Source organism: Panthera leo, chromosome E1 (assembly GCF_018350215.1).
Source record: "Panthera leo isolate Ple1 chromosome E1, P.leo_Ple1_pat1.1, whole genome shotgun sequence".
NCBI lineage: Eukaryota > Metazoa > Chordata > Mammalia > Carnivora > Felidae > Panthera > Panthera leo.
The window spans coordinates 61,288,488-61,315,528 of NC_056692.1; positions in this window are offsets into that span (position 1 = coordinate 61,288,488).

Sequence of the window (27,041 nt, forward strand, 5' to 3'; positions counted from 1 at the left end):
CTCAAATCTTCCCTGTGGCTGCTTCAGTTCCCCAGTGCCCTGAGAAGTGCCCCTTGTACCTCCTGCAGCCCTGTTTGGGGTTGGGCAGATCTGGCTTGAGGTCCTTCCTCATGGTGCCCAGCTTGGCACACATTGGCTCTTACCACTGAGGGAGTTACTGTTTTGTTTTCTCACGTGCTAAGTATTTAAAGTTTTTTGAATAAATGTTTGCTCTTTGGCACTAAATAGAACAACACTGATTTCTTTGTGAACTCTGGGGAGGCTGTGAGGGAGGAGACATCAGAATGAGGGTTAGAAGGACTGGACCAAAGAGGTGGGGGGGGGGGTGGCCCACAGGCCATTTGCCTGTTCCCCCCAAAGCCACCCCATGGTCACCTCTTTGGCCTTCCTGCTGGAGCCTCGCTCCCCACCAGGCCCACCCAGGACACACTCAGGTGAGACAGTGTCTCTGCCTCAGTTCCTCTGGCCATGAGACTCAAGGGGAGAGGGTGCAGTCGGGAACCTGGACAGCAGGGAGCCAGAGAAGAAAGTGAACCTGGTCAAGTGCAGCTGATCTCGTTGCAGGTCCCTCCTGTGGTCCTCTGAGTGAGAAGCCGAGAAGGTACTGTTGGGTTCCTTTGTCTGCTGGGGACCTGGTTCCAGGCAGATGCCGTGCCTCCAAGAAGATGTGCCGGTCATCCTGTGGCCCTTGAGAGGTTATGCCAAGGGTGGAGGCTTTGATTCAAGGACGGCTTTGTAGTTCCAGCCTAGGGCACACCAGGAGCTCTCAGATAATACACCTATGCTGTCCAGAGACAGATGGACTGGGCTGGACAGTAGGCCAGGCTGGGGCTGGGGTGGGCATGTGTGCCCCAAACCACTGCCTTCTGGGTGGGATGGGCCCTTCCCCAAATATACTACCTGGCTGTGCTCCAGGCCTGCAGTGAGGAAGGTTGGGATATAGGGGTTAGCCCATCCCCCTGTGCCTCAACCTCATTAACCCTATAGGGCACAGCTTAATGCACACACTGAGGGCATGCCTTAGCTTGGGGCTCAGGAAATACTTGCAGAAGAAACGAAGAAGGAAGAATTCAGTGAACACTGAGGGAGGAGAGACCAAACTCTCAGAGCTGAAGCCTCCTAGGTGGTGGGAAGGGTTGAGGCCCTCCCTGTTCAGTAAGAGCGGTGTGAGGGGCTGGGGGGGGGGGGGACCTGGGGGGCCTAGAAGTGCTTGGGGGGGGTCTGGAAGGACTGGAAGGGCTGGGGGACATCTTCCATCACACAGGTCTCCCTCTGCCAGACTGTGCCCACCTGGGGCTGAGGTGGACAGACCAGCTGAGTGGGAGCTGAGGTGGGAGCCCAGTCAGTGGAGCCCTTCTGGTTCCAGGACTGGTGCAGTCAGCGGGGAGTAGGAGGTGCAATGAAGAGGCAGGTAGGACCCTGAATGTTCCCTTGTGAGCCGGAAGTCCTATTCACCTGAACTGAAAAAATAGCTTTAGGGTGGTGGGTCAGGACCCAGCAGACCAGCTCTGGCTGGGTGTCACATTCTGTCTTGTCTCTTGGGCACATGTGCATGTGTGTGTGTGTGCACTCATGCTATGGGGTTGCCATCAGGTCTCACTCGGGTTTAGAAGAAGGTGAAGTGTGCAGGCTGGGACCCTGTCTCGGGCTTTGCCTGGTTAGCACGGGCTCAGGCCTTTCGGTGCTGGCCGCTCAGCCCTGCACTCAGGTACCCAACAACACCTCCCTCGCGAGCTCTCTCCTGGAGCATCATCAGCCTTTGCCCTCTCTAGATGTCCTTGAGCACCAGCAGCCACCGTGTCCTTGCACCAAACCCAGAGGAACACCCGACCATCCCACACAAGAGGGTCAGGAAGGACGACGCCTACCACCTTGCCCGCCGGGGAAGGTGACGGTACACACAGTGCCCAGGCTTGTCTCCCACTGTCCGGGAGGGAGGGCAATCAGGCTGGCTGAGCGGGTTATGTAACAGCACACATGTGGGTTTACTTTGGCTGCTTAAAACCCTGAACACTGTGCAAATGGCCTGCCCTCCTCTGGCCATTGGAAACCCTCCCTGTTGGCTCCACAGATGTGCTCATGGAGACGGTGCTGAAAGACACAGCTGTGGCTGGATGCCTCTGAGGCTGTGCCGCATGGGTTGTGACCTCTTGTCAGCTAAGTGAGGGTCCCTGGGGAGTCTTGGCAGCTTTGGGCCACACGGATGCCTCCAAGTGAAGGCTGGAGGACTGGGGTGCATGGGGTCTGTCAGCTCTGCCTGTCTTCCCTGCCTGGTGGGACCACAGCTCACTTGTGCCTCTCTCCTACCTGGTGGGAGACCCTCGATTGACCTTAAAGGTGTCTGCTACTGTCACTATTCTCTGCACTGTGTGTTTGGCTTCCTCCCATCCACTGGGCCACTCCATCTGACTCTGGCCTTGGCTGCCCTTGCCATGGCATGGTATCAGCCAAATGAAGCCCACAGAGGGGCTGGTGCTTGGTAACACACCGGTGCCCTCTACATCCAGATACCTGAATTTCATGGGAAACATTACTGACATAACTCAGACAAAGGAATCAATCTCTAATGATGAAATACCAGCTGGTGAGAGGGGACGTTTCTGAATGGAGACCCTTTAATTGAAGATATTAAATCTCACATAGGGTCAGGGATGGGGTCCACAGTGAGGGAGAATTAATTTACAGAGCAACCAGGGTCTGGTCTTTCCATGTACATGGCTCATGAATAGACTCCATTGGCTAGACAATGATGTGAAGGCCTCGGACACTTCAGGCAAGTGGCCTCTGTCCTCTGTGTTTAGGAGAGGTCTCACCTGTAATCATGCCCAGGGGGAATCTGCTCATGGCTCTAGGGTCTTACTCACGCTTCTTCTTGTGCAGCCTGCACCTCACTGTCAAGACTGGAAAACACGTAATAGCAACACTTTGGTGAGGAGGCTGATTTAATAACCCGTGTTTATGACGATGGGCCACCCAACACCCCTGCCCAGGTTCATAGGAAAGCGTGGACAGATCTGAGTGGACATGGGGGGTCCTGTTCAGCTTCATCTGGGCCGGCAGTTGGGAGTCCCCTGCTGCTTCTCACTACCCAGGCAATAACTCCAAGAGTTCAGATGTATGGCAAAATCATAGGTCTTGATTTCTCTAAGTCACTCTGGATGTCAGCTCTCACCATGGTGCCTCCAGGAATCCCCAGAAGCATTGCCTTCCCCACCCTCCATGGCCCCTGGCCCTTTCATCCTATCTCATCCATCCTTTGGTGGACCCACTTTTGAGGACAAGGGTCTGTGTGCTGTGGTACAGGACAACCCAGACCTCCAGAACACACATGGGCACTTTGTGGTGGAAGAAGGGACTGTTTCCTTTGGGGCTCTGACTCTGAGTTCCCAGTGCTGAGATGTCTGTGAAGGACAGGTACCACATGGTCACTGTGCTCCTGGCTTCGTGGCACAGACAGGAAAACTGGGGCTCCTCAGGCTTCTCCTCAAGTAGTGGGGGTGAAGGTGGGGGGAGGCAGGACCCAGGCTGGGTCCCCAGGGTGCAAGTGCAGCAGGGACCTGCAGAAAGCTGGGCACAGGAGTGACCTGGCAGGCACTGGACCTGGCTTATTTTCCTCTTGGCCACTGTTTTAATATAAGTAACTTATTTGTAATAACAGTATGCCTAATGCCAAATGCAGTGCATAGCCTGTAAACTCTGAGTGAAATAAAGATAAAATGTACTTTGTTCAAGCAGAAATGTTCTGTGGAGAGGGTGGGCTGAGAAGGAGCTCCATGGGTTCTGGACGCCCAGGTTCCATGACCTTCAAACTTAGGACCTTCATCATGTCCGCTCCACCTGGAGCTTTTATAGAAGCCAGCTGGAAGTCTCTTGGCCACCAGGACTTCCTGTGGCTGAGGGGCTGGACAGACTGGCAGGGACTCTCCGAAGACATCCCGGGATGAAGCCCGCTTCATGCTTTTCAGCCAGCAGACTTCAGTGTGGATGATTCAGAAACATGCGGATTTCATCTCTTGGAAGGATGTGGATTGACATGGGGGCTGGAGGAGGTGAGAAGGTTTTGGCTAAAAAAATCTGGATTTGGCTCAAGTCAAAAATGTGAGTGATAAATTGGGACAAGCTTTCCCAGCCATGCAGGTCTGTGCACAGCTCACAGAGCAGGACCACCCGGGGTAAAGAAGGGGATGAAGAGGGGCTCCAGCAAACAGCAGTCAGGGTGGATTTATGAAATGATTTTCTGGCATTGTCTCTTTCATCCCCGAACAGGTCTATGAGCTCAGCTTCAGAAACTGCTTCTGAAAGATGGGGACCCCTCCAAGGTCTCCAGGACCCTGGGGTAAAGTGGGGAAACGGGCCCAGGTCCGCTTTCCACACCCTCTCCAGGCTTCATCTCTGGGCTCTGGGCAGGAGCTCCAAGACGCCGTCTGGGGATGATGGCTGGGTCCTTGGTAGGTGCTCAGATATGCGTCCAGCAGCCCCACGGGCCCTGAGAAAGCTGTTCTGCGCACATTAGCGTCTGTGGTGGGAGTTGGCCAGGTGAGGAGTCCTGGTGGGGCACCAGAGATGTTCAGAACCAGCTGGGATTGCTGATTCAGGAAAACAGGACCTCAGAGTCTGCACCCAAGGCGTCCCTGCGCCTGCCCCTCTGAGGTGTCCTCTCCTCTGGGCCCTCCGAAACCCTGTTCTGCACCCCTGCCAGACCCACCCCCCCAGCCTAGTTCTATCATAGGTGTTTCCCCAATTCCTTGCACGTGTCTCCTCGGCTTCTTCTCAGGGCAGCTGCCACCACATGCCCTCAGGAAGCATCACCTCAAGGCACGGGCCAGAGTGCTCCCTGGCCAGGCTACCTTTCTGGCAGTGCTGAGGCTTGGCGGCACAGGGCCTGTCCCTGTGGCCCTGGGCTCTAAGCTCCGGGGTCTGTCAGCTTCCTGGCCTGGACAGCACCCGTGCAAGGGAGGGGTGCCCCCTCCCCAAGACCTTCCCTGCGGGCCCTGGAGCCTCTCAGGAGGGCCCACCACCCTATTTATTTCTCACTTCAGGACAAACTCTGTCAAACCACAGGCTTGAGGCAATGCTGTAGCTTTGCAACTCTGTTGGTGGGCCCCAGGGCCGAGCTGGGGTGCAGACCTTGGGTCCTCTGCTCAGCCTGGGCGTGCCTCCTGGAGCTTCAGTGGGGATGAGGTGAGCAGACAAGCGTAAAGAGCTTAGAACAGCGCCTGGCTCATGGTAAGCAGCCTTATGTCAACATTTGCTGCTCTGGATCAGATTGTCTCTGGAGTGACCGACAGTCCCAGTGATGGCATAGGACCCGCGGGAGAGGAGACGTACATGGCTCGGGGAGGTGAAGCGTGGAGCCCCAGCTCCTCCCAGCTGCGGTTTACAATCACCTGCAACCTTGGATTACAGCCCCAGACAGGGAGGACTCAGCTGGGAACCCCTGCCGCCTCTCTGCTTATACCACCGCCTCTGGGCTGGATGGCCAGGAGTGCCTGCCCTCGGGGCCATGACAGGAAGGCTGAGCGGGGCTCAAATCCTGCAGGCTCCTTCTGTCTCCATGTGTGTATGCTTTTTTCTGACACAAGACTTTCAGAGCTTCTCTGGCAGAAACACTAACACAGCTATGCTGGCTCAGAAGTATTTCTACTGTTGGTCCCTTGGGTTTCTTCTTTCTTTTTCTCTAAATGGCTAAGGATGGACAAGGTTGAGTTTTTCCAGATTTCTCTTGGTACAGCTCTCTTCTCCTTCTTGGAAGGCTTTTTATTTTTATTATTATTTAAATATTTTTAACAACAGTCTGACAAGTGCCTCATGCATCTTTGCTTGGCTCTGCTTTCCACCCTGGTTCCCTGGCCCACCTTCAGCAACCAGGCCAGGAGCAGCACAGACTGGAGGGCCAGACTCATTATTTCATTTTGTCAGCATGGTGGAAAACACTTGCTTTCCGGAAGGTGACCCTGCTTTCAAGAGCCAACCTCTGGAGAAAACAGGACATGGAAGCTGGTTTTGGCTTTGAGGCCCAGAGAGGCCTACGTCTTCACTTGCAGACTGTGGCTCCATCTGGCTCAGGAGCCCCTTGGGGCTCAAGTTTGTCCAGAAGGTCTTCTTTCTCCTGTATGAGCCTTGCCCAGCTGGCCACTGCTGGTAAAAGTGATGAGTCTGAAGTGACTGCTCCCTGCATGCATTGTAGGCCATTGCCTGGCATGATTTCCTCCCTGGGCATGGGGTCAAGACCCACTCTGATGACAGGGCCGTGGGTGAGGGGACAGAGGGAACCATATTCCAATGCAGCTTGCTCAAGTGCCTTGCCTAAATGTCTAGAGGTCAGGCCTGGCATGACTCTCGTTCTGCCTGGGGAGGGCTCCTTGGCGCTCAGATCTGCCCAGACCCCCCTAGGTAGGGGCGGGCACACACCCTGGTGCCGTCCACAGGATGGCCTCAGTCTGCTTGGCAGGTCACTGGGGCTGCAAAGCAAGAATGGAAAATGAAACCCTTGGTTTAGCCAGTCCCATGACATCAGGTAGAACATTTTAAAGTGGTTTCACTGAATTTAATCTTTTTGGCATCTCAGTGAACACAAAGCCTCTTCCATAATGCCAAAAATTGGATTCAACAAACACTGACATGTCCTACAGACACCTCACACGAAGTGGCCAGAATGGCCCCGGAGCCCCAGGAACTCACTGTTTGGGAGACAGACATGTGGCCGAGTCCTGCGGAGACTGGGCAGAGCTAGGACCAGCAGAGTCGCAGGAGAAGACCTGAATCTGAACCCTGCCTCTCTCCCTGACAGGCCGGGAACCTCTTGGATCCTCAGCTTCTTCGTTTGCAAAGTGGACTTAGGGATGGTGTATGTGCTTCTCTTACTTATGGGGACCCAACAGGATCATTGTGGAAGTGCCGCCACAAAATTTAACTGAGCAAGACAGACCAGGACAAGGTGTCTACAGCTTCTAAAACTGGTCAGGGACTAACACAGTGAATGTACAAGAAATTCCTTCCTATCTATAAGCAAAAGACAGAAACCCCAATGGAAAATGGGCAAATGATAACATAGGTGATTTGCAGAAGGGTCAAATGCAATGAATGACCCTCAGACCCAGAGGTTATCAGAGGGATTTAAGCTAGAGCAACACAGAGACCTCTTCACAGCCAGGGAGCCGGAGCCCCCATTTCTTTCCCAGGTGAGGAGCAGCACTGGATTTACTCCCTTCCTGAAGAAATGACAACAATGCAGATGAGTCCCAGATAAGACCAGGCCACAGTCTGCAGGACAGGACACATTGCAACAGCTGGGGTATGAGCATGACTATGGCATCCCTGGAGGACACTTGGCGTCACCTGAAGGTGTGGAGAGCTGCTCTGACCTGCACATCTCCCAGTGCTGCGTCCCTGGGTGCCGTCATGGCCTTTTAGCCTTTCCTGCACTGGGACAATTTCAAGACGTGGGTCCCTCCAAGAAGTGGTTGTTGCCAGACAAACCACATCAGGAAGAAAGGCACAAGGCCTGTGTGGCCCAAGCAGGAGTCCAGTCAGTTTGAGGGGCTCAGTCCACCAGGCGGAGACAAGCCACCCCAAGCTGTGCCAGGAGTGTGAGCCCCATGGTAATGGTTTTGCTCTTTAGCTGGGAGAGTCTCATATCACAGCACTTGGTCTCCTCGCCTTCCAGCCCCGTGCGCACACACAGGAAGCAAGGAGACTAGCTCAGGACAGGATCCGGGCTGGCCTGTGTATCTGGTGAAACATCTATGCCCTCTGGGAAGGCCCCAGGCTGAGCCCTGAGGGAAGTACCATGGTAGTGAGGTGGGGGGTATTAATCCACCATTTGAGGATGAGAACTCCTGGAAAGGGAAATCCTATTAATCTAAACCCTATGTGCTTCCTCTTGAATTTATGGTAATTTGGACAAAAGTGGATTAGAGTTTATCTTTTGTGTCTGTGGCTGCTGCCGTGAGAAGCAGAGGGACCAACTTGCTCTGCAAAAACACGAATATTGAAACAACATTGTGTTGCCGATGTCAACACTGACTTAAAACTCGTCTTCCAAGCAGAGAAGGCCTCAGCTCGACTGTGAGCGTGGTAATGCTGGAGAAAAGCAGTTTCGCGTTTCTCCGGATGAAAATTGACAATCATCGCTGCTGTTGGTCGTTTGAGATTGGGGGGGGGGGGGGAGGGGGCTGGGTTTCCTCACATGCGTCCTGATACTTGGCCTGTTCAGGTTTTAGCCCCGTTGTCCTAGTGCAGTGCCTGGGCGAGCTGGTGCGCCTTGGTCGGGCCTGGGTGGCGCTGGTGTCTGGGGCCTCCGCTTCTTTCCACCAAAGTGTCACTGTGGCGACACAGGGCTGTGCCAGCACACTGGCCGGCTCTGGCCAGGATGGAGTGTGACGCGTGTCCTTGCACTCGGTCACACCTGCAGACTGAGCGCAGGCTCCTTGGGCGCCGGCCTCACTGCCCGCGGCCTCCTGCACCCTCTATCACCGCCCCACACGAGCTTCTCTGGAGCCACTGCTCTTGAGGCCGTCTGCGAGAGAACACGTGCATGTCCTCTCCCTGTCCGTGGCCTTCCCAGCCTGGCCATCCTAGCCACTCTGGTTCCCATACCTGATATCGGGGCTCCGAGTTAGGTAACTTGCCTGGTGCCACACGGCAATGAGGTGGCAGAGCCAGGATGTGAACCAGACCTGACTCCAATTCTTCCAACTCTCAGACTTTCTTTTGCTTGAATGCAGCCTTTCTCAGACCGAAGGTGGTGCTCCCCTTCCCAGGTTCACAGGGCAGCCAAGCAGGTGTGTGGGATGCCAGGCTCCTGGTGAGGTCCTGGGGGCTGAGGCCACAGAAGGTCTCCTGACAGGAGTACAGGGCAAAGGGCTCCAGGATCCCGGGTGCACACCCTCTGTCTCATCCTGCTTCCAGTGGCCTGGCAGGTGTGGCATGAGCCCTCGCTGGCAGAGATGCTGGTGGCTGTGGGTAGTGACTTTCCCCTCCCTGTGCTGCCCACTGCCCTCTTGGCACACCTCTGTTTATTGTCTCTGCATCAGCTCACACCCCTTCCCTGGGCGTATTTCCTTCATAACAGGATGGCAGACACGGCCGCTGCTCAGGGTTGCTTCAGTTATGGAAAACACAGAGAGAAGCCATGATGCCAGAATCCCCCAGGCTGCAGAGGCACCCACATGTCAGGGTGTCTCGGGGCTCAAGTGTGTCCCCCTGTCTTCAGGCGCCTCGGATGGCAGACCAGCAGCAGCCATTTGGAAACGTCGTCCTGAGCGCACTGGCCTGGAGGCCTGGGCGTGCTGGTTCCCCTGACCCCTGATGCTGGGTTTTCAGTCTCAATTTTATTCATTATTGGTTGAAAATGGTCTCAATGTTTAATCTTGCAAGTGCCAGAAATTCTGGGCTCTCTGTATTTCCTCTCAATTCTGCTATAAATTTGGCCATTCCTTTCCAAGCTCATTTTTCTCTTGAGATACTTTATCAAATGCAGTGGTAACAACTAATCTACCCTAGTGATATTTTGCTTGGAAAGCTCTTTGCCTGAAGCCACCATTGTGTTAGGTGTGTTTCCTGTTTTCCAGGTTATTGCAGGAACCAGTCTCAGAGATTTTTGTCCCGGTTACGTAACACAAAGTTGCCATTTTCCAGCTTTCTAAAACAGCTTCTCCAGCACCGAGCCAATCAGCCAGCACCATGGCCCCACTTTGGGCTCCCCATCCTCTATTGGTCAGCTGTTGCTGCAATAATACTTACAGCAAATTGTAGCAGGGTTCTCGCACAGAGAGGCATGACAGGCTTTTCTTTCCAGGAGCAACTTTATTCCTGCACAGCTCAGCTGGGTTCGTACCTGAGTAACTGAGCCCCCAGGGCCACATGGCATAGTTTTTTTTTTTATACATTTTCTACTTCTTTGTCTCCCATATATGGTAACACACAAACATGCAGTCTGACTAAGTGGTCTCATGCTACAAGGTCGTGAGGGATGTCACGTATGCATGTAGCCAGCTTGCCTTGAGGTGGTTTTTTTTTTTTTTTTTCATTCCTTAGGGAGGGGACCACACTACAAAATGACCGCACCTGTCACAGCGGTTTAGAAGAAATATTTATTTCTCACCCACACGTTTGTGTGTCAACTTCAGGGTCTGCCTCAGGCCGCAGGTGGGGCTCAGAGTTGACTCTCATCTCTCAGGACCCAGGAGGACAGGTGGCAGCTCCCCTCAGCACGTCGTTTTCCTGGAGCCGGCCAGGGGCATGAGAGGATGAGCAGAAGTATGTCTTGCCTCTGCAAGCTGTGCTCAGAACTGTCCCACCGTCCCTTCTGGCCACATCCCACTGGCCACAGCAATCCCCGGCCAAGCCGTGGCGCTAGAGCAGGGAGGGGGGAGCCGGCTGCTGCAGGTCAACCTCAAGGTGGCTTCGTCCCTCTGCTCCAGAAGCCCTTGAATTTGCAGAGCAGAGGTGGAAGGGCAGAGCCCGGGGCTGGGCCAGACTGGTGCCGCCACGAACTTGCTCTCTCCGAGTGGCCCAGCAGCCTGCTCCCCAGAGGCCTAGAGATGCTGCTCCCTCTGCTGTGATATGGGATGAGGGATGTCGGGCACCCAGGATAAACAGGTATCGGTCTGCGAAGTGCCTACCTTGTGAAAGATTTGTGCCACTTCTTAAGCCTTCATTCTCCCTCCATCTGGGTGGGTGCAGGGGCACAAAATCTAGTGCAGTCTCCAGTCCTGAGCTCCCATCACAGGCCCATCTCATGTCCTCATATCTCAAGGGAGATGCTGGGTGTGGGCGGCAGAAGAGCAGGTGGAAGGCTGTGGCCTCTTAGAGACTCAGACTGAACGCCCCCGCCCCCGCACCCCCCAAGAGCAGAGAAGCATCCATCTAGCCACACCCAGTCAGATTGGGGTCTGGGGTCTCAGTGATGGCAGGGGAGGACACATCCCTGCCCTGTGGAGCTTGCAGACTCTAGAAACAACCCCAACAACACTTGTTACAACACCCCCAGCCTCTTTCTCATGTCCTTGCTTTGTGCTGACATTTCCATATGAAACATTCACCACGCTGTCTGTAGGAGGCTGATTGTGGCCCCAGAAAGATGCGTCCCTTTCCTAATTCCGAGAACATGTGGATGGAACCTTATTTAAATTTTTTTTTTTAACGTTTATTTATTTTTGAGACAGAGAGAGACAGAGCATGAACAGGGGAGGGTCAGAGAGAGGGAGACACAGAATCTGAAACAGGCTCCAGGCTCTGAGCTGTCAGCACAGAGCCCGACGCAGGGCTCAAACTCACGGACCGCGAGATCATGACCTGAGCTGAAGTCGGCTGCTTAACCGACTGAGCCACCCAGGCGCCCCTGGACCTTATTTAGAAAATGGGTCTTTGCAGGAGTAATGAAGTTAAGGGTCTCGAGATGAGATCATCCTGGATTATCTGAGTAGATCCTAAATCCAATGGCATGTGTTCTTATAAAAGAGAGGCAGGAGATTTTAGAAGAGGAAAAGCCACATGAAGACAGAGGCAGAGGTGGAGGGTTGCAGCCACACACCATGGGATGCAGTATTGTTTGGGCAACACGTGTGCTTGCCTGCCGTGTGTCCGCACGTGCTTTGAGGCTTGTGTGTGCACATGCAGTAGCATGGGTGTGAGTGTGCTTGCAGGCACCACGTACGTGCGTGCTGGGGTATATACGTGTCCGTGTATGTGCCATGGGTATGTGTGTGTGTATGCAGGATGTGTGTCTATGTGCTCTGGAAAGAAAGCCAAGGGTATGCCTGGACAACCTCTTGGTAGTATGTTGGAAGGACTGAACAGTCAGAGTATCCAACCACAGAGGCCTCTCTGGAAAGACTACACGTACATGACTCGAGGGCCCTCAGCAATCTTGGCAGAAACCAACAATGTAGATGGGATTGTTCAGGAAAGGCCCGTAGAGGATGCTTGTGTCAGATGGCATGGACCCCTGTGACATATACAGGAGACCCACAAAGTTCTTGAGAATGTGACATCAGCAGGAATACTGCAGCAGACTTTCGAACCTCTTGGAATTCTGCAGGCAGGAAACAGGGTGATACAACCACCTAGCTGTAAATATGTGTTCCTTCCTGTGGAAAGAAGAAGGGTGATCCGAGAGCGGGGACGTGAGCCCAGAGGGCAGACCAGGAACCACAGAGGAGTATGCTTAGGCCTGGAAATGTAATGTTGCTTGCCCTCTGGGTTTTGAAATTGCTTGGAACCGGTGACTCCTTTATTCTTTCCATTTCTCCCTTTTTGAATGGGAATGTCTATAACTGTCAACATATGCCTGTGCAACGTGCCAACATTGTATTTTGGGAGCAGATAACTTGTTCTTGAGTTGTACATGTTCACAGATGGAAAGGAAGTGCCTATCAGGAGGGATTGTTTATTTGGGATTCAGGCCCTTTGAATTGATTAGATTTAGATACGATTTTTGGATTTTGACTTGATACTGTAATGTGTAAGACTTCTAGGGATAGTGAGATGTGATGAATGTATTTTACATGTGGGAGTTTGCATGCGGATCTTTAGAGGCCAGAGGAAGGCTGTGGTCAGCAGAATAATGTCAACCAAAGATGTCCCCATCTTAACCCCTCAAACCTGTGAAATTGCCACCATAGTCTATGTCAAAGGGAATTGTGCAGGCATGATTAAATTAAGGCCTTTGAGATGGGGAGACTATGCTGGATTATCCAGGTGGGTCCAATGCAATCACAAGAGTCATTATAAGAGGGAAGCAGGAGGGTCAGAGTCAGGGAAGATGGGATGACACAAGCAAGGTCAGTAACAAGACGGCAGGTTTGAGGGTGGAGGAGGGGAGGTGAAGTGCATTTTCCCCATGGTCTCCAGAAGGAAAGCCATCTTGTTGACACCTGATTTATCCCAACGAAACCTGTTTTGGACTTCTGACCTCCAGATAATAAGTAAGATAATAAAATTGTGCTGTTTAACATTTTTAAAAATGTTTATTTATTTTTGAGAGAGAGAAAGAGAGCACAAGTGGGAGAGGGGCAGAGAGAGAGGGAGACACATAATTCGGAGCAGGCTCCAGGCTCTGAGCTGTCAGCACAGAGCCCAACACGGGGCTCGAACTCACGGACTGTGAGATCATAACCTGAACCGAAGCCGGACGCTTAACTGACGGAGCCATCAGGTGCTCCCCAAATTGTGTTGTTTTTAAAGCACTAACATTGTGGTAATTGATTACAGCAGCACCAGGAAACTAATGCAGGAGCCATGGTGACAGGCAGAACCAGCCAAGGCAGGTTGAGGCAGTGGGACACCCATCGGCAATGTGGGAGGGTGACCTGGAAGTGGGCGTCCCAGAAGCCTCAGTACAAGCACGGCTCCTGAATGGGGAGTAGCACTCTGTGCCCATGCTGTGGACCCTCCCAGACAAGGGCTGGGGATTGACCTCTGGATTTAGCAAAATGGCAGTCGTTGACTGAGCAAGAGTACTTTTGGTGGGCTGGGGGGATAAAAGCCTGACTGGAGAGGACTCAAGAGAGGCCAGGAGGAGAGGAAGTGGAGCTCGCAAGACTGCTCCAGGGGCTCACCGTAAAGGCTGAAAAGGTGGTGGCTGCTGGGCCATGGGGCCCTGGGGGTGGGCAAACGCTGTTGAGTGGCCTGGTCAAGGGGAGCAGGGGGAGAACTCCTGGGGTCTTGTCCTCAAGAGATGGAGGGCTTCACATGCGCGGCAGAGTTGGCTGTGGGTGGAAGCTGGTGGGGGTGTTGTGTGGCAGACACCCACAGAAGTTCTCTTCTGATTGCTTCGGCGACATAGGTGGCAATCCTCTCTTTTTCACTTGTTAAATGTGCTGAGCAGGCTTGAGGAACGCATGCACTCTGCCCGGAGCCGCAGGGCTCGGCAGGAGGCAACAGTAATACATGGCACATGCAGCCTCCATATTGTTCGGTTGGAGAAATAATATACCGCCCAACTAGTTTGTTTTAAATTAGACAAACACCCTGGGCTGCCTGCTGCTGGAGGGCCGGCCGAGGGCTGTTTGGAATGGGGCTCTCTGCAGCGCTGAGGTCAGCTCTGTTTGACATTCCTGACGTGTGAAGGGCGCTCTTAGAACAACAGCTCAGGCCGATGGGCGTGAGCTCCCTGGAGCTGCTCCAGGGGCCCCGCTTGAGAAATGTCTCGGTCCTAGAGATTCCGCCCCAATTTTCAACATCTGTTGGTGCTTGTGGAAAATGAGGTTGGGATTGTTTTGGTCACAGCCCACGCAAGCTGCCATAGTGCTGTGTTTTTAAAGCATTGGTGATGGATATTTCACACTTTGACTCTAGCAGAGCAGCGCTGGCCCCGACTGCTGTAAACAGGGTCCCACCTGCCACTCTGGTCCAGCGCTCCTCGGAGAAAAGTCCTGAGAACCAGTAGTTCCGCTCCATTCTGCCATGTGCTTGGTAAGTTGTGTAGGTATCTATGTCCTACATACATTTAGGCCCTGGACATTTCCTTTGTCCCTCTGTCCATCTGTGTTTGAGAGACTTTAGGGTGGGCCTTCTGGTTTCTCTCATTGCTTCTCATCAGAACAAACCCTTCTACCCACTGTGCATCCCACACCACGTCTCCAGCGGCTGAGTCCAACTTGGAGCCACATTTCCCCTGAGATCGTAGAAATGTGAATCTCGTGCCCCTTCCTGGTCTTTGGGAAATTTTGAATTCTGTGCCTCCCTTACCCCAGCCTCCTTGCTTCTCCTCCTCTTGTTATGGCCAAAACCTGGAATTCTCTTCCCTGGTATCCATCTCACCGAGGCCATTTGGCACCTGCTGACCCTGGCCTGCCCTGGCCTGAGCTCAGCAGGTGTATCTATAAGCGGTCTATTGATTGTGTTGTCTCCCTGCTGGAAGGTACCCTTCTGGTCAGGGGCCTGTGTGTGTTCTATGGATCTGTCCCAAGCCCTAGAACAATGTGTGGCCCCTGGTCGGGTAAGAATAAGAGCCACATAGCAAACCTTGGCCCCTCACTGACAAATGGGTCATGGCATTATACAAATACACATTCACACTATACACATGGATCACTTGGGAAGTAGGGAAACTGAGTATGCATGAGCGCTTGTCGTCCTATGGACAGTAATCAGTTGGCTTGACACTTGGTCTGTCGGGTTTCAAAGCCCATGTTTTCAACCACTATGGAACACTGCTGCCTTTGAGCCTATGGAACATTAACACACACACAACACAAACCCATACATATCTATCTTAACTCCTCTGTCCTTTTGTCTGTGTTTTTGTCCAGCCATCCACAATTTCTATACCTATACTTATACATTTATCTATCCATGTATCTAACCTATAATCTGTCCATCCATCTACCATACAGTGAGATAGATCACACACACACACACACACACACACACACACACACACACCTCAGTCCTTGAAGGTACTCACATCTGCCTGTCCTGAACCTCATGATGGCTGCCCCTGTCTGCCATGCCCTCCTGTTCCCCTCTTTGCTGGCCCTGCTCCCTTCCAGCAGGATTAGGGCCTTCCTCTCAAAGAACTCCACTTTTGTGTCCACTGCTGTCACCATTCCAGAGATGGTGAACCCTAAGCCATGTAAAATGCACCAGCCCGGGGCGGGGGGGGGGGGGGGGCCTTCACAGCCCTGCTGCGTGTGGCTCTTATCTGCAAGGAATGGCAGTAACTGAAGGGATGAGACCTTTCTCCTCATGACTTCATGTCCATGGCAAGGTTGAAGGTGACAGTAAAGAAAGCAACGAGGCCAAGAGAAAATTTCCATCTTGGCCTCACCGTGTTGGGCACAGCCCTTTCTGGGGCTTCTGTTTGTGACTTTCGGGATGAGGGCAGGGCCCTGGTCCTGGAGCCCAGCCTGCTGGCATAGCACCAGCTGGTCACGAATCCTGAGAACAGCTAGATGACATGGTGGCTCCTGGAGGATGAGGGTCTTCCAAGGGTAGCCACAGGCTAGGGGCTCCTTTGGATGGATGAAAACATTGACACATGACTTCTGTCACATATTCAAGTTATAATAAACTTCTAAAGTCAGCCTCAATCTTTTTCTGGGGCAGAAACTGCCTTTGTGGAAAGCAAAAATAAAGCCATTTTGTTTGTTTGATGCTAAGGCCTTTAGGTGAGTTTCTGGTTTAGGGGGAGCTCCTGTGCTCCTGACTCTAGCCGCCTTGACCAGGTGTCCCTGAAGCACTGTGCTCTCCACAGAGAGGTCCTCAACAGTGGGCTAGGAGGGCAGAGGGGAGCCGGATGGCCCAGGGATGTCCCCCCACCTCTGGTCATTTCCCTCCCTGTCCATCCTTCTTAAATCCCTCTTCCACTGGCAGAGGGCCATGGAGTTGCCAGATGCTGAGGCTTCAAGGAGGGAAAGCCAGGCCTTGGTAGGACAGGAGAAGGAGAGGACCAGAAATGGCTAGTCCTGGGGCCATAAGCAGCTGGGGCACTTCCATGTGGCAAGGGTGGTGGGGACATAAAACAGGGCAGTGCACAGCACTCCCCTGGTAGGGAGGTGGGTCCACAAAAGCCACCTACCAAAGGCCAACAGTGCCCAAGTGAAGGATGTTCCTGGGTAGCCTGACCTCAGTCAGAGGCTTAGAGCCTCCAGGACAACCTAGTTGGAATTGGAACAGGTAGTAAAAGCATGCTACATCCTGAGGCCTGCAAGACCCCAGCCCACCACACCAACCATTGGAGTGTCAGGGAGGGGCCGGGCCCTCTCTGGAATAGATGCTGTGGTTAGTGGGAGCTTTAGGAGCACGACCCCGGAAAGGCGCAAGTGGCACTTCCGACCGTGTTTCCCAAATAGAAGGTGAGGAGAGGCCAACAGTGTCAACTCCACAGAGGGATGATGACACAGACCCCCAACATTTGTGACCGACCTCAATTATAGAGTCACACCAGGACTGAATGGATTTAAGGAAGATAGAGCCTCCTAGACCACATTCTCCCCACCAGGCTGGTTCCAGGTGCCTGGCTCCAGAGTAAGACAGCCCTGCACTCACCAGCTGTGGGGCCCTGGGCAGACCTCCACCCCTCTGTGTATTGGGATGGGGCAGCTGTGGGCAGAGTCCTGGCCTTAGAAGGGTCATACACTGCACCTAAGCCCTGGTCAGAATTGCTCAAAACTGAACTCCAAACACAGCCCCCCCCCCCCCACCTTTATCTCTGTGCCCCATGAGCCCACACAGAGCTGCTGCAGAGAGCCTTGGAGCCCAGCCCTGGTGCATGTGTGCCAACATGTATGTGCGTGCCCATGCGTGTGTGTGCATATGTGTATGCATGAGTGCATATGTGTGTGCATGTGCATGTGTTAAAATGCTTCAGAGAAAAAGCAGCCCAGGAATGCAAGGGGTTGGACGGGACATGGGCTATGCCTGGGGGTCCCTCCCCGAGGCTGTGTGGGGGCGGGTGGGGCTGAGGCCACAGGAAGAGCCTGCTGCCCGGGAGTGTGTGGGGGACGATGTTTCTCACATACTTTATTTCCGGTCTTTAACACATGTGAATATCCTGAAATAAAAAAAAAATGTTAGGTCCCATGAGAATAAGCAGGATTGCTGGGATCGAAACCCTCCTCCACCGCCTATCCTGGAGATGTGAGGTGTTTCCCCAGCTGTGCGACTGTGTCCTTCCCTGTCTGCCCCACATGGCCCTGGACCAACACCCCATCCTTCGTCAGCCATGCCTTGTGGGATGGAGACTCTGATGAGGGTGGTCTTTTGCTCACGGCCCCCCAGTGAAGTGCCCAGACCCCAGGCCCACCTGGCCTCCTCACTCTCTGAGTTCCTGGAACTTCATCTCAGGACCTCTGGAGGAGCTGCCCTGGGAGCCCGGGGCCAGGTTCCACCCAGGTCAGGGGGTGAAGCATGTCAACAGAGGTCCTCATGCTTTAGGATTCAATTTCTTAGTCCATGTGCTGCCGAAGGGAACACAGGATTGATTTTTTTTGGCCAACATCACCCCTAGGGGAGTCCTGAGGATGGACAGTCTCCTCAGAGGCTCCAAAGACAGCGCTAGCTCCCTAGGCTCCTTTGTTGTCAGCCAGGCCTTGCTCTGTGCCCTGGCAATTGGCATTCAGGCCCTGGCTCCTGCACAGATGGGAAGGACCCCAGGCCCCTGTGGGCTCTGCCTGTGCATATCCCCAAACCATCATGGAACCTTGGGAGGATCAGTTTCTGCCTGCAGCATGGCCTTGGCTGGATCTAGGGGCTTCCCAGTTCAGGATGGAGCAGAGGCCAAGGAATGAGGAGGCCCAGGCTGCCTGGGGGAACTTGCTCTGAGGGGCCTCAGAGCAGGGGTGGCAGAGTATGGCCCACAGGTGCAGAGTGGCTGGGCAGGGCCGCAACCGCAAGGGTAGAAGTTAGAGCACGGGGCCCAGTTGTGCCTCACCCCTGGGAGCCCTCTGGAGTCAGCGCACGCTGGGTGGGCACTGCTGTGGTGATAGAGGGGCACCTTGTCAGGCACCATGCCCATCCCTGGGGCCTGGGTAGGCCTGGCAGTGTTCACAAACAGGGCCTGGGGGACCCGTGGCCTGGTGAGGCCCCAGTTGCTTTCCAACGTTGGCAGAGCCCAGTGTCTGCCCCACCCCACCTAGATCCAGCAGGCCCATGGATACACCCTTTTGGGATGAGCTCATAAACCACTTCCCAGAAAGCCTGTACCCCTCTCAGCCTGGGCACCTGTCGGGTGAGCTGAGCATGACCACCCCTCTACAGGGCAAGACCCGGTGATGATGAGCTAGTTGGGGATCTGCCCCTGGTGAGGCCGGAAGCCTCCTGGGAATGGGCAGGGCATGGGAGAGGAGGGGGGTTTTCTGGCTGGGGTGGGAGAAGATTTGAGATCAAGTCCAGGGCAAGGATCCAGAGAGACCTCCACAATTGCAAGGGGTCATTCACCTTGGGCGTGAGAAGCAAGGTCTGCAAGAATGGCTAGGCCAGTTACGGGAGCATCTGCTTCTTGTGCTGGGCAGGGTGGGGTTGGGAGACCCCAGCCCCACTGCAATTGTGTCTGGGCTGCTGGAAAAACTTGCCTGATTGTGGGTCAGGAGCCCGGGGAAGACGGTGAGGCTCATTCGAGGTGCAGGAGGAGGCTGGGTGCAGGTGGGGGCCAGGGTGGGGGCCAGGGTATGACCTCAGCGTGGAGACCCTGCTAGCCAGGGGTCTTTGTTTCTGCCTGGAGGCCAGCACCTTCCTCCTGGACAGGGAACCTGAGATGGGCTCCAGGGTGGGAATTTAGGCTGGTTTGGGTTTAGCTGGAATGTCTGTTTGTTGTTCTTTGATGGAATTCAGGACCACGGGCCAGTGTGGCCTGGCAGGGCGGGCTGCCATTGTGGGCTCCTTCCAAGGGCAGGGCTGGTCTGTGCCCAGTGGGGGGTGGGGTGGGAGTGGGTTTGTGGGGACAGGACTGAACACTGTAGAGGCTCCAACAGCTCGTGAACGTGGAAGGATCCACGTGGCCTCAGGAAGGAATCTCAGCCTCCAGGCCCTCAGACACCCAGACCCCTCTGTGCTCCTAACAGGAAACCCAGGCCTGGGGCACCACCGGTGCTCACCCCTTGGGGCTCTCCCAGTCCTCCCCACCCCTCCCCCAGGCCCTGTGGTCTCTGCCACTGGAGGAAACTGGGGCCTGTGTCTTTGGGACATGACCCCAGTTTGTGGTTATTCTTTGCAGACACACCCGTAGCTGGGGACAAGAGGTCACCCTCGACCCTGGTTGGGGTGGGAAATGGGCTCTGGCCCACGTTAACCTAAGTGGTATTTTACTGCTAAAATTCCAGGACCATGTTTGAGGCCCAGCCAAATCCTGCTTACCCTTGGTGGCTCTGAGACTTGTCTCATCTGAGAACACCAGGTGAGGTGGCCTGGGGTGCCCTGACTTGGGGGTGGACAGGAAGCCAGGCACCCCTTATCCACTGAAGCTGCTCGGCAGAGGGGTGGGGATCTGGGGTCACTCAGTGGGAAGGACTGTACCTTCTGCTGGGCAGGGACAGGGGGGGCATGTGGGGACGGTGAGTGCCCTACTCTATGCCCCCAACTGCAGGGCTGCCTCTCCTGACTCAGTGCCTCCCCTCAGGGATCCCCTCTGTCTTGGGTTAGGCTGTGTGTGCAGGCGCTCTTTGTCTGGCCAGGTATGGGCACACAGTAGGCTCTTCAGCGGCCCATCCAGAGATTCAGCTCACAATTTTGTGATCAGGGCAGTGGTGGTGTCATTCAAGGACTGCCACAGGCTGTTTGTGAGGAGGGGACCAGTCTGATCTGCAGGGTGAGTGGAGCAGGCCAGACAGTGGAACCACAGAGAGAGGGATGTAGGGAGGAAGGGAGGCTTCCCAGGTGGGTGAGGCCTGGGTGAGTGAGGCCCAAGCAGTCAGTGCACTGGTATCCTTGGGGCCTTCACCCTCTAGCTGGCCAGTGTGTACAGGGGGTGGGTCCCTAGCCCATCAAGTGGTGGTGCCCCCTTGGTGGTCCTGATCAGCTTCCAGGGCAGCCAGAGGGAAGTACCCTCAGCATGTCCTTCTCAAACCCAGCTGTGCCATGAAGACCAGGCCCAGTCAGTGCGGTGGGAGGGGGAGTCACACAGGCCCCTGAGCCACAGGGGGATGTATGGAGTGCTGTAGGTCCTTGGGTCATGGGGGATTTGTGGGGGTTCCTGTGGATCCCTGGGTCATGGAGGATGTGTGGGGGTTCCTGTGAGTCCCTGGGTCATGGGGATGTGTGTGGGGGTTCCTGTGGGTCCCTGGGTCATGGGGGATGTTGGTGGTAGTGTAGGCCCATGGAGGATGTGTGTGGGGGTTCCTGTGGGCCCCTGGGTCGTAGGGGATGTTCGTTGTAATGTAGGCCCATGGGGGATTTGTGGGGGTTCCTGTGGATCCCTGGATCATGGGGGATGTGTGTGGGGTTTCTGTGGGCCCTGGGTCATGGGGGAGGTGTGGGGGTTCCTGTGAATCCCTAGGTCATGGGGGATGTGTGTGGGGTTCCTGTGGGCCCCTGGGTCATGGGGGATGTTGGTGGCAGTGTAGGCCCATGGGGGATGTGTGGGGTCCTGCGGGTCACCAGGCTATAGGGGTGTGGCTTTGACTCTGACCTGGGGTCCTGGGGAGGCAGCCAGCACAGGAGATGCCGTTTGGCCTGGATGTTCATAGTGTCCCTGTGGTTTCCCTATGGAGAAAACTCCACGGAGGCCTCCAGGAGAGAGATGATAGGTAAGGGTGGAGGGAAGGGACAGCTTCTGGAAGTATCCTGAGGTCCAAGTTGGAAATAGAGGAAATAGGAGTACAGGGTGGTCCTGTAGTACCCGTCACGCCTCAGGGCCCCACAGATGGATGGACTCACCTTCTAAGGGGCAGGAGGGCCTGATGTGGCTGAGTGTTCCAAGGTTGCCCCCTCTGCACCTACCACTGAGGGTTTGGCCCATAGCCTCCTAGGCCCTTGGTGGGCAGAGGGTCCTTTCTGGGCTGATCAGGCCCCATGGTACTTGAGCAAATGAGGAGGGACAGGCAGTGTCCCACATGTAGGTCAGGAACCTGGGCTGGAGGAAGGCTGGACGGCAGCCCCTCCCTCATACCCTCAGGCCCCTCCACAGCCCACCACTTCCCCCACCAGTCTTCCCTGGGGCCGGTGGAACTGGGACTGGAAAAGCACCTGGAACAAGTCCCACGCTATTTCCCAGGGAGGGGGCCACGCCCCTCCTCAGACCCCGCTCCCTGATTCATGAGATGGGAACGCTGCCCAGGCCGCCCACCGCTGTGCAGGATGGTCTGAGTGCAAAGCACATTTTGCAGGCATCTGGATCAAATAACTGGCTGATAGCGTGTATAAATTAGAGATGGAACTCTCCGGAAGGCAGAGCCACCGCAGTTCATTCCAGTGTGATGTATGCAGCAGGGGCCATGGCTCCCTGAGATTTAAAATCGACCCAGAGAGGGACGCCTGGGGGGCTCAGTCAGTTAAGCATCCGACTTCGGCTCAGGTCATGATCTCACAGTTCATGAGCCCGCATAGGGCTCTGTGCTGACAGCTCGGAGCCTGGAGCCTGCTTTGGATTCTGTGTCTCCCTCTCTCTCTGCTCCTCCCCTGCTCACGTTCTCTCTCTCTCTCTCTCTCTCTCTCTCTCAAAAATAAATAAACATTAAAAAAAATTTTTTTTAATCAGCCCAGAGAGAAGGGTCATGAGCTGTCCATGCGAGCTTTGCCCCAGTGGCCACAGAGCCCTGAGTGTAGAGGGAGGAGTAAGTGACAGACCTCACAGTGCCAGGGCCTGGGGGTGGGAGGGGGGTGGGGGACCTGCCTGCAGAACACAGCTGAGTCAGTGCCCTGAGCCCTCACTGCGGCCAGGCCCCAAGCCAACCCTTAAGTGTCTACTGGGCCCACGCGAGGCAGGTGTGGCTTTTCATCTGTCGCCTCCTTGCTGAGTGACTTCGCTGAGCCTCTTAACCCTCTCTGGGCCTTCATCTCCTCATCAGGTCCTTGTGAGAGGCTGCACAGAAGCCCTGGCTGGGGCAGTGAGGGGAGGGCAACCCACTGGAAAGGTCCAGGACATTAAGGACAAAGGACACACAGTGGTCTGGTGGGTGGCCATGGAAAGGCTTGAGGGAAGAGATAGTGGGGGCGCCCATCAGTGAAGGACTAGGATAGGAACCTGGCCTGGAGGCGCCAGGTGAGCTGGGGGATCCTGAAACAAAACAGGAAGGGGTAGGTGGGGTAACTGAATGCCTGCCCTGATAGTGGGGTGTTGCAGAAGGACACTTAGCTCCCGAGACCAGGAGGGTTAGGTCCTACTGCCCAGCATGTGTCTCCAGGTTTGACAGTGGCCCCTCAGAGTCGAGGGCAGGTTACCATGTCCCAGCCATGCCTCCACAGCCCCTCAGGGAAGCTGGACACAGGGTTTACAGGTGGGGACACTCTCTGCCAGGCATCCAGCCTGGGTGGACCTCCAGGGTGTCAGACAGGCTGTCTTACTCAGGGCTCTGAGCTCTCCATGATACCTGGTTTTCCCAGAAGGTGAAAGCTCAGGGCTTGTCCTGAAGGGGCTGTTCTCAGGGCTTCACTCTATCCAGAAGTGTTCCTTAAATATCCCAGCACAGACATCTTTCCCCAGGGCTGGGGTCTCAGATTACGTGCATTTAAATTTATGGTAGAGGCTCCAAATCACTGACTTACATCCTTGCACGTGGTTTGTGAATGTGCCCCTTCTCCTCACCTAACCAACACCGGGTCTTGCCATCAAATGTTTTTGAACTTCTCATTTCTGTGATTAATCTGGAGACGGAATAATCTGTTGTGTTCATTAAGATGTTTTGTAGGTTTTTTGTTCTCCTTTGCCACTTTTCTATTGGGTTTTCTATTGGGTTCTTACTGATTTGTGGGTGCTCTTTACATATGATAAATACCGGCACTCGTTCTTACCTTGCAGATATTTGTTCCCAGGCTGTTGCTTAACATTTTAGCTTTCTAATGGTATTTTCTCTTTCATGTACAAGTCCTCAAGTTTTTTGTAGTCAAAGCTGTCACTTGTTTCCTTGAGGCCTGGGTTTTGCATCTTGCCTGTTTTCCTGAGAGTGTGCACTTTTCTCTTGCATTCTCTTCCAGTTCTTTTATAATTATACTTTTTGCCTTTAATCTATCTGAGTTTATTTTGGGCATGGGGTGAGACAGAGTGGAACCATTTTTCCACATTAAATCTGAGATATCAGGAGCCCCAGAGGACACAAATTATAGCGTAGGGGCTTGGAGCTCAGGCTCTGGAGCCAGGCTTCCCGGCTGGAATCCATGCCTTGCCCCACACGGTGGGGTGCTGGCCATTTGCTGAGCCAATTCCAGCCTCAGTTTCCTCGTCTCCAAAAAGGTTCTTGTATAGGGTGAACAAGAACTTTGTGCCCCTCAGGTTCTGGGGTCCCCCCAGCCTCCAAGCAATTCCCAGACCCTGGGGTCTCCACCTCTTTCTGCTTCTTCCGGAAGACAGAAGGGTGGGGAAGGGCTGGGAAGGGAAGATCGCAGCCTCCAGGTAAGTGAGACCATCACCTGTGTGCACCCTGACGGCCTCAGGATAGAGATGTCCCCACCAGGCTGCTGGGGTCATCTGAGGAGAAAACAGTCACAATGCGGTCATGCCCAGCCAGAGTTTGATAAGCCCAGAGAGGTCCTGAGAACCGGAAATGGATATAAGGAGAGAGCATGGGGCTGGGGGCAGAAACAGGGCTGCTGCGGGTAGTCTTTGACTGGTACCCCAGGGTCAAGTCTTCTCACCTGTCAAAGCTGGATAATGGCACGAACCTTCCCTGCTCTGTGGGCAGGTAGCACCTGCATCTTCCCCACAGGCTGGCACAGCTAGCCACTGGCCCCTGGGGGCCAAGCTCTGGGGGCTGGAGGCATAATGTGGACACCCTCCCCTGGGGTCTGACTCCTGGGGGACACCCTCCTGCCTGAGGCCCCTCATGCTCTGGTCTGACCCCTGGCTACGCAGCAGCCTCTCGCCCAGGTGCATAAGGACTGCCTCGGGGCTGACCTCTGCAACCCTAACCCTAACCCTCACATTTTGCATCTTGCCTGCTTTCCTGAGAGTGTGCCCTGTTTCCTCGGAACAGCCTCTGGGACTGGCCCGTGAGCCTCTCTGCCTTCCTCTGGCTCCTCTTTCCCTGCTGCTCCGGCTGCCTGCTGTTTCCCCGCGCAGAGCTGCCCAGCAGCCTGGCATTTGCTGGTGGAGGACTGTGGCAGGGAGCCTGGGGCTAAGAAAGTGGGTGGCAAAAAACCCCCAAACAAACCAAAAGCGGTTGTTAATTTGGGCCAAAGTGAGTAAGGGGAGGGGTTAAGAAAAGTGAGAGAAGTAGGGCCCTGGCTGAGAGTGGGAGCTAAGGGCGTGTGAACTGGGGAGATGCAGTCAGGACCCTCCCGGGCCACCACTGCCTGGAGCACACCAGGTGGGCCTGGGCTGCTGAGGGACAGAACTCGACCAGAAGGCGGGAGCCACAGACCCAAACTGTCTGGTGGGAACCCTGCCCTGAGCCTCTCTCTGTCTGGAAGAGGAGGGGATGTGCTGAAGAGACCCTTGCCTCAAGGACAGGCACTGAAGGTGACCCTTGGCCCCTGGGTCACCCGCAGCCCTGCCAGTCACTGTGGCCTAAGTGCAGGAAGCAGCTGGATGTGGACGGTGCTGGAGGTCTGGAAGCAACAGCAGAGGGAACGCGCCCTCTCAAAACGGGCTTGCTGGGTCCCACAGAAGGAGTTAATGTTGAGTTTCCCTCGTGACAATGTGAGTGGCATCAAGCCTGCCTGACATTTCCAACTTCATTAATTTTTGCAAGACTTTGTTGCCGAGACGGGCTTCCCCTGCTGCTCCGTGGTGATTAATATTGCTGAGCTGAGCATGGTTGCAACACTTTCCTGTAAAATGGACTAAAACAGAAGTTGATGTCTTCCTCATATACGAAATACATAAATCAGTTAAAAATAGTTCCCTGAGCGGATGTGATGATGTCGTGGCTGTCACAGGAAGCACGTGAATCAGGCTCATCCCCACTGACAGGAAAGTGGAGGCAGAGTCCACGGTCTTCGGGCCCCTCCTCAGGGGGCTCAGGGAGGCAGGTCCCTGTGGCCCTACCGCATACCCGGCCCAGGCAGGGGCCCCCAGCAGGATGGCTAAAACTGAGCTGGCTGTGCGTCTGCCTATGTAGCTCATTGCTGGGTGTTTACTTCCTGGTTCAGACCTCCTTACTCCCTACAGAAGCATCCCAGAGACACACATACAAGCACCTCGCCAGGCTGCCCAGCCCAGGGACACTCTGGTGGATGTCCAGGCTGGTCTGCCTGGTGGGCTGTTAGCGGCCGCACGGAGCCCATGTCACCCTGGGCACCGCAAGGCCTCTGGCTTACTTGTGAAGATCAACACCTACGAGCACTGCACAGAAATTTCACACCCATCCTCTACAGTCACTGGAGACCCAGGGTGTCAGCACTGAGGGTGGTGAGGCAGGTACCCTCAGGGTCCCAACTGCTGTGACAGGAGCTGCAGGGCAACAGGTGTTGAGGATGTTATAGCCCTTGAAGGCTGTGCCACCTTAGTGTGACCCTGAATTACCAGGCAGATATCACCAAGGAAGGTTAGAAGGAGTGGCCAGGGGCTTTAGGTGATGCTTAGGTTGAGCTCTGGTGAGCATTGTCACAGCACGAGCCCAACTGGCCACAGGTTTCTCCCTTGCGGGGTGGAGGGTTAGGGCCACCCAACACCAGCCAGTTAGCTGCAGAGCAGGCAAATCACTACCATCAGTGTTGAATGTGAAGCTCAGAAAAACTCAGCTCAGAGTTGACTGAAAGGTCCCTAAGAGGACAAATAAACCAGGCCAGCAAGAGCTGAGGAAGTCTGGAGTGTTTTCTACCCCCCGTTCCCTGGGGTAGGGGCACTTGCCTGGGGGACCTCTGCTGGGCTGGACCTCCTCCCAAGTCCCCGGGCCTGAACAGGAAGGACGAGGCTCCCCAGTGGCCTCTCAGCCTGAGGTACTTGGCTTGTGGAGGCTGGTGGGGGTCCAGCTCATCCCAGGCATCTCTCCCGGACATCCGGGTCAGCTCAGTGGGAAGGCAGCTAAGGGGGTAGGCCAGCCTACCCTGGGGGAGGGGGGCAACGAGAAGGAACCTCGCTGGGGCGGAAGCATATTTGGGAACACGCCCTTCCCAAGAAATCCCTAAAACAAACACCTGTGGGGTGTCCTTACAGAGTAGCCCAGAAACTCAAAAGCAATTTTCTTTTCGTGTTTTGGATCCAATAAAAGGTATTTCCCCCAGTTGCAACATTTTCATAGGTCCTTAAAAGCTTAAGAACCTTGTGCTCTCAACTTTAGCATCTGATGGCTAAAGGAACAAGGAAGTTCCAGACCTGCCCTCAGAGAGAGGGGGGAGAGCCTGCCCTTGTTGCTTGGCATGGTCGGCATGGTCCAGGAGAAAGAGCAGCCTCTGCCGTCTCACACGTGAGCACACCCATGCCCACGTGTGTGTATGCGTTCACACACATTTGTGCTTGCATGCACATCCATGAGTGTGCACACGCACACCCCTGTCTGTGTGTA